Consider the following 5,887-nt stretch of genomic DNA (forward strand, 5'->3'; position numbering starts at 1 on the left):
ATCTTTCAAAGGTCTTCACAGACTGAGTGGTCACTTCAAAGTCTTGAATCTAGCCTTAGTATGGTAATTAATCATTTAAAGATCACCAAGAGAGCTTAGAAAGATCTCCCTGTGATCTCTCGGAGATCTTTAAAAGCTTTTTTCAAGGAATGCAACATGATCTTGGCCCTAAAGCTGTTTCTGTGGTCTAACTTGGTCATATATTAATCTTCGTTGGTCACCTTTGATTTCTCAGCAATTTTCAATGATTTCGATTTATCGTAAAGCAATCACTTAGGAAACTCTCAGACTCCCTATAGATAGCAATGTTTCCCTCAATCTCTGAGGGATCTGTCATCGTGTACTCCTGTAGTCCCTTATGGTTTTGTGACAGATTATTATGAAATGTGGCAGTAAATTCAAATATTATCACACAACAAATGCGTTATGATCTCTTTATAGCATGAAACCATAAGAAAGCGTCAAATAATGATATAAGGGTTTCAATAAGCGTCATACTTGCAGAAAAAATGAATAAACCGAAAATATGCAGTATAAACTGCTTATGATATTCTTAGATCATGCGAGAATCTAACTTAGAAGCAGGACTGCTACAAAAACCATCAATATTTTGGGGGTTTTTTTGTTTGTTTGTTTGTTGTTTAACGTCCCTCTCGAGAATTTTTCACTCATATGGAGACGCCACCACTTGCCGGTGGAGAGCTGCAAATTTTGACCTATGCTCGGCACTCAGGGCCATTGAGCAGTGAGGGATCTTTTTCGTGCTAGCACCTACTGCGACACGGGACCTCGGTTTATACGGTCTCATCCGAAGGACCGGTCTCCACGTGCCGCAGTGGGATTCGAACCCGCGACGTACGGATCAACTCCTTACTCCGCGACTCTAGAGCGAACGCTCTAACCACTGCGCCACGCGGGCGACATCAATATTATAGTAATTTTCAAAACATTCGTTTTATTCTTCGAATTCAACAGTCAAACCATTGGCATGATTGTAATGAGTACTCAATCTTTTTACAAAACTTTGAAATGAATGGTAGCAGGACCTATTGTTCAGGCTTCAGGGAAGGTCTTGATCACACTATACATTAAAAATGCTTTTCATCTTTGAAATTTTCTCTACTTGTGTACACATACAGATGTGTGCCAAAAGTGAAGATAATTTTATTTTTTCTCTATGTATTTCATTGAAAACAACATTTTGTAAAATCACTGGAATGACAACATTTCTTGACAGATTTTACCAAAAATGTCTCTATAATTCAAGAAATTATTATATTTAATAAAAACAATAGTTTTTATCTGATCAGTATCAATATCTAAAAATATTTTAATTTAAGTGCCACATGACAATTTTAGTCATATACGCACAATGAATTATATAGACAACATTGATCTTGAATTTTAGAACTGATGTAAATGATGTACTATCTTTTTCTAAAAGTTAAATATGTAATGATCTTTTAGAAAAAGATAACTACACATTTTCCGGTTTAAGCACTGGCATAAATAATGAAATTGGACAAAAATTGACCATTTGCAAGCAATTTAACTATATGTGGTTTTCAATAACATACATAGAGAAAAAATAAAATTATCTTCACTTTTGGCACAAATCTGTAGCAGGCAAATTACTTAAAAAGTCATATAAACGGTCCTCTACCCAAATTGTGAAATTCATGGTTTCTTTGTGCATTGTTTACGCGCTAGTATGGGTCAAAATTGTTTATTTATTAAAGATATATTACAACCTTGAAAATATTTTCTTTTCCTGAGGGATACCTAATAGACTGCTTGACGCAAATAACCATTACTTTACCTGTTTACCAAAACTGTACAATTCATCCCTCTTGAGTCCCATATTTCAGTCACAGGATTATCCTGGTTAGTCATAAATTGAAATACATATTTCCAATTTTTTTCTACTGAACATCTATTGGAATTCCTGTTTGCATGATTGAAATGAGTTTTTCTATACCCCTAATTATCTTCTAGGAGACAATTGCATGAATATGAACATTGATATAGAACCATCTCTAAACTGAATTTTTTGATAGTGGTACATTATTTTTGTGTCGCCTGCACAGCAGAGCGACAATTAAGGGTCACTTGACTGTCTGTCCGTCTGTACATCTGAGCGTCAGTCAAATCTTATTTCTTGAGAAATGTAAGAAATATGGCTGTGATATTTGGTCATGTATTGGTTGGCATTGGGACTTTTGTAAAATAACATGGATAACTTTTTTAAATTGACCTTTTACCTACTTTTCAAAATAGTAATTAATACGGATAGACAGGATATTTTTTCAACATTTGAGAAGTAAGTCTATACTATTTGGTATGTAGGACATTATGAAAAATATCAGCATTACCAACATGAAATTGGCCTTTGACCTACTTTTCAAAAATACTGGAAACAGTAAATTTATCTTATGTCTTTAGAAATTTAGGACGCAGTGCTTCGATAACTGCATACTGTACGTGTACATAAATTGACGTATTCAAAATTTAGCGCAATCACTTGGAATTGCGTGGTTGGCGTAATCATGAATTAGTGCTACACACTTCCGCACCGCGTATTGTATTTATAAATGATTTATGAACGGTATTCATGAATTAGCGCATTGTTGTCCGCGCCAAAGCCGCTAAAATATGAAGCCCGCTTTCTTAAGTTTACATATGACATGTTTATGAGCTCATGACACTGTACTTTAAATTGTATGACAACATCGAGATCGGTATACTGAAATGGATCATACTTCAAAACGTTACTGTAAAGACAGGCTTAAATCTCTTTCTCGTTACGAATCTGAGAAATTGTTGAATACTCGTACGAATAAAATACATAAATGAATATTTCTAATTATTCATTTTTTTTTAGGAGTAAAGAATCATATTTCTATATGATTGTCACCGGCATGTGCTAAATTACAAAAAATAGAAATAAATCTGGATAACTGGCAGGATCAAAATTCTGTTCTGATTTCATTTATGTTTAAGCTTACGAAATCGTGTGTTTTATTGAAACAATATAAAATAAAATGATACCATTAATCTAATCTGCTTCCCTGCACCAATATGATTTTCTTTGCAGAAACCCCTTATTTTTCAATTTTCAAATGATTCAAGATTTAAAAATTCTTCTTATAAAACCTAAAATAAAAAAAAAAAAACAAGCAAAAAAGTCCCAAATGAAGTGTGCATAAATGTTGGTTTAATCTAGAAATCGGAGGAAGAAACCATAGAATCAGCTGGGGGTATCTCGTATAAAGTATAAATCCTAATAATTTCAAGTAGCAAGTGAGTTTCATAAAGGTTTCTTTAAGTCGGAATTTGTTAAGTATGCAATAGACTTTTTTAAATAAAGAGTTGGCATAAGATGCAAGATTTTATTCAAATGCTTCAATTATAAATTGATTGACAATGATCATTGCAAGTATGTTTTCTTTAAAACTTCAGGTCGTTTTGTCAATTAGCCAGTGATCTGCCTCGTTCCATTCTTGTCCTAATAATATTCACGTCCTCCTCGACGATCTGTAATATATAGATTGACTGTATTTCACATTTCAGTTAATATTGCAATAACGGCTTTTGTTATAAGTGATATTCAAATCTCTTCCTTATATAAATAGAAAGGAGATTAAAATAAGGGATTTGTAAAACATTTGACAAACTAGTAATGTTAAGAGTAAAGACAATTATTATGAAGAGATTAAACATTAATATTTCTCGCATAATCACCGGTGTTAGATGGACCTGTCCAGTGTAAGACAGCAGTGTGAGATTTTTCTGTCTTACACTGTGTATTACTATGCTGCGAACGGTGACGTAAACATTCCTTCTAATATAATTCAGAATGACTTAAGAGGACTGAAATTTATTTTCTAAGTTTACACATAAGTGTAATCCATTTTCAGGTACAATTTCTTTGATGATGTATTCAGATTTTTTATTGGATGAGAAATTAAAAATATTTTTTTTCCCCAATGGTGATGGCATGCCGTTATTTTGGGTAAAATAATGCGAAAAAATAATCATTCGTTACATACTCGTGTGGGATAATGAAATTTCACCTCGAGGCCAAGATTCGCTGTCTAGGACTCGGCAAAGCCTCGTGCTATACCTTGAATCTTGTCCCCTCAATGGAATTTCACTATCCCACACTCGTAGTAATGAATGATTTTATTAATCTTCATTGTTTTATTTACATTATAGACATGGACAGATACTTACAATAACTACAGCAGTAGCCAATCCTGTAGGGGAATTGGGACACAGTTTTACAAAATTCTCCGCGGTAACAGTGGAAGTCATAATAACATCTGCGATGATAGTCGCAACGTTTCTGTCCGCCATGATGATAATAGTAAGCTGAAATTAAGAAAGGTTGTAGAATTACTATAAAAACCTCCAATCATTTCTATATATTTCAATAGATTGAAAATTCGACTCAAGTGATTAGAGCGCTATTTTTCATTTATTTATTCATTAAAGTATTTTTTGTTGTTATTAAAATATAGTTTAAAAAATTGCTGTTTTTTTCGGCCTAGTGATAAATCCGTTAATCATGCAGATTTCTGCGCTTTTGAATAAGATCATGAGAAAAAGAATCTCATTTAATTTTATTAAAAATCTTATAGAAAAATAAATGGAAGGAAATGTAACTTTTGAAAAATGCAACCGTTAGAGAGATCATATATTGCAGTAAAATCTTTTTTCAAACATGGTGTTTGCATATTACAGTGTATCAATTTGCCACCATGAAGACTTCTTGGTCATAATTTGAATAATCAGACCAACACTGCATTAAAATACTTAACTGTCATTGAAAAAATTAACTTTTCATTTTTGAGAAATATACATTTCATTACATTTGTATAGTTTAGTTTTTGGAAAAATAAAAAATAATAATTGCATCCTTGACTCAAAGGGCCCTGTAAATTATAGAAAATAATATCCTAAGCAATTCTGACTTGATTTTTTACGAAATTGATTATAATTCTAAAATTGACAAAAAAATTAGATTAACTTTGAAAAAAAGAAACATAACTGCACGAGAGAGAGAGAGAGAGATAATATACTGTAGAAAGTACACTTACCGGTCGTCATGGCCATCAGGCAGAGAACAGTCAATAAAACGAGGAGTTTTCCCATGTTGATTTAGGACACTGCAGATAGCTAGATGATCGAGATTGATGCCTTATATACTGTCAGAGTACCTACATCCACCAATCAATGCGTTTTTAAAGCGATTTCCTTGTTGAATATTTTTTAAGAAACCTTGGACAAAAAAGATAAATGAAGTCAATGTTTTGGAAAACCAAATGATAATTATCTAAACCAATTTTTATTTATAACTTATTTTAACTTCATTAACCTTAATAAGGAATGATAATAGCAGCCTGCCAATCAAAATTGAAAGATTGAACAGAAAGAGACTACAAATACATGTATAAAGACTTTGTAAAAGATTTCGTTAGCTATTTTAAATCTTTAAGATATCGTTGATCATTTAGCGGCAACTAGTTTTCAAAGCCTGAAAGACTGAAATACAACTTTGAGAATTGTCTATAATTTTCTGTCTTTCCTGTATCCAGTTAATTATATAATTTTTACATATTCTTTAAAAGCTACATTATCATTTATTGCCGTTAGTAATGTAATCCCCTTTTTCTGAGCTGTTAAAACTTTATTAAGATTTTCAATGACTTCTTTTGTAGTATGTTGAAAACTTCACACGATCTTTCACCGAATTTTTTCCCCTGAAATTGAGAAGGGAATTTTAACCCCACACTCATCTCTTCTTTTATATATTTTTTTAATTCATCTTTTATTTTTTAGAAATGTTTTGGTTTTGCTTTTTAACAATATATTACAGCCTGATATA

General features: G+C 32.2%; 1 long non-coding RNA gene across 1 annotated transcript; it reads right to left on the reverse strand.

The window, feature by feature from the left end:
* Window positions 1-3,375: 3,375 nt before the first annotated feature.
* Window positions 3,376-5,197, reverse strand: LOC133191533 (uncharacterized). The gene is made up of 3 exons (XR_009721722.1): window positions 5,100-5,197; window positions 4,234-4,371; window positions 3,376-3,534 (listed from the first exon to the last, which is right to left on the reverse strand). It is a non-coding gene; the product is annotated as an uncharacterized LOC133191533 (long non-coding RNA).
* Between the last annotated feature and the right edge of the window lie 690 nt (window positions 5,198-5,887).

The sequence above is a fragment of the Saccostrea echinata genome, unplaced genomic scaffold (genome assembly GCF_033153115.1).
Source record: "Saccostrea echinata isolate AGI-Se365-2 ecotype Australia unplaced genomic scaffold, CSIRO_AGI_Sech_v1 ptg000023l, whole genome shotgun sequence".
Classification (NCBI taxonomy): domain Eukaryota; kingdom Metazoa; phylum Mollusca; class Bivalvia; order Ostreida; family Ostreidae; genus Saccostrea; species Saccostrea echinata.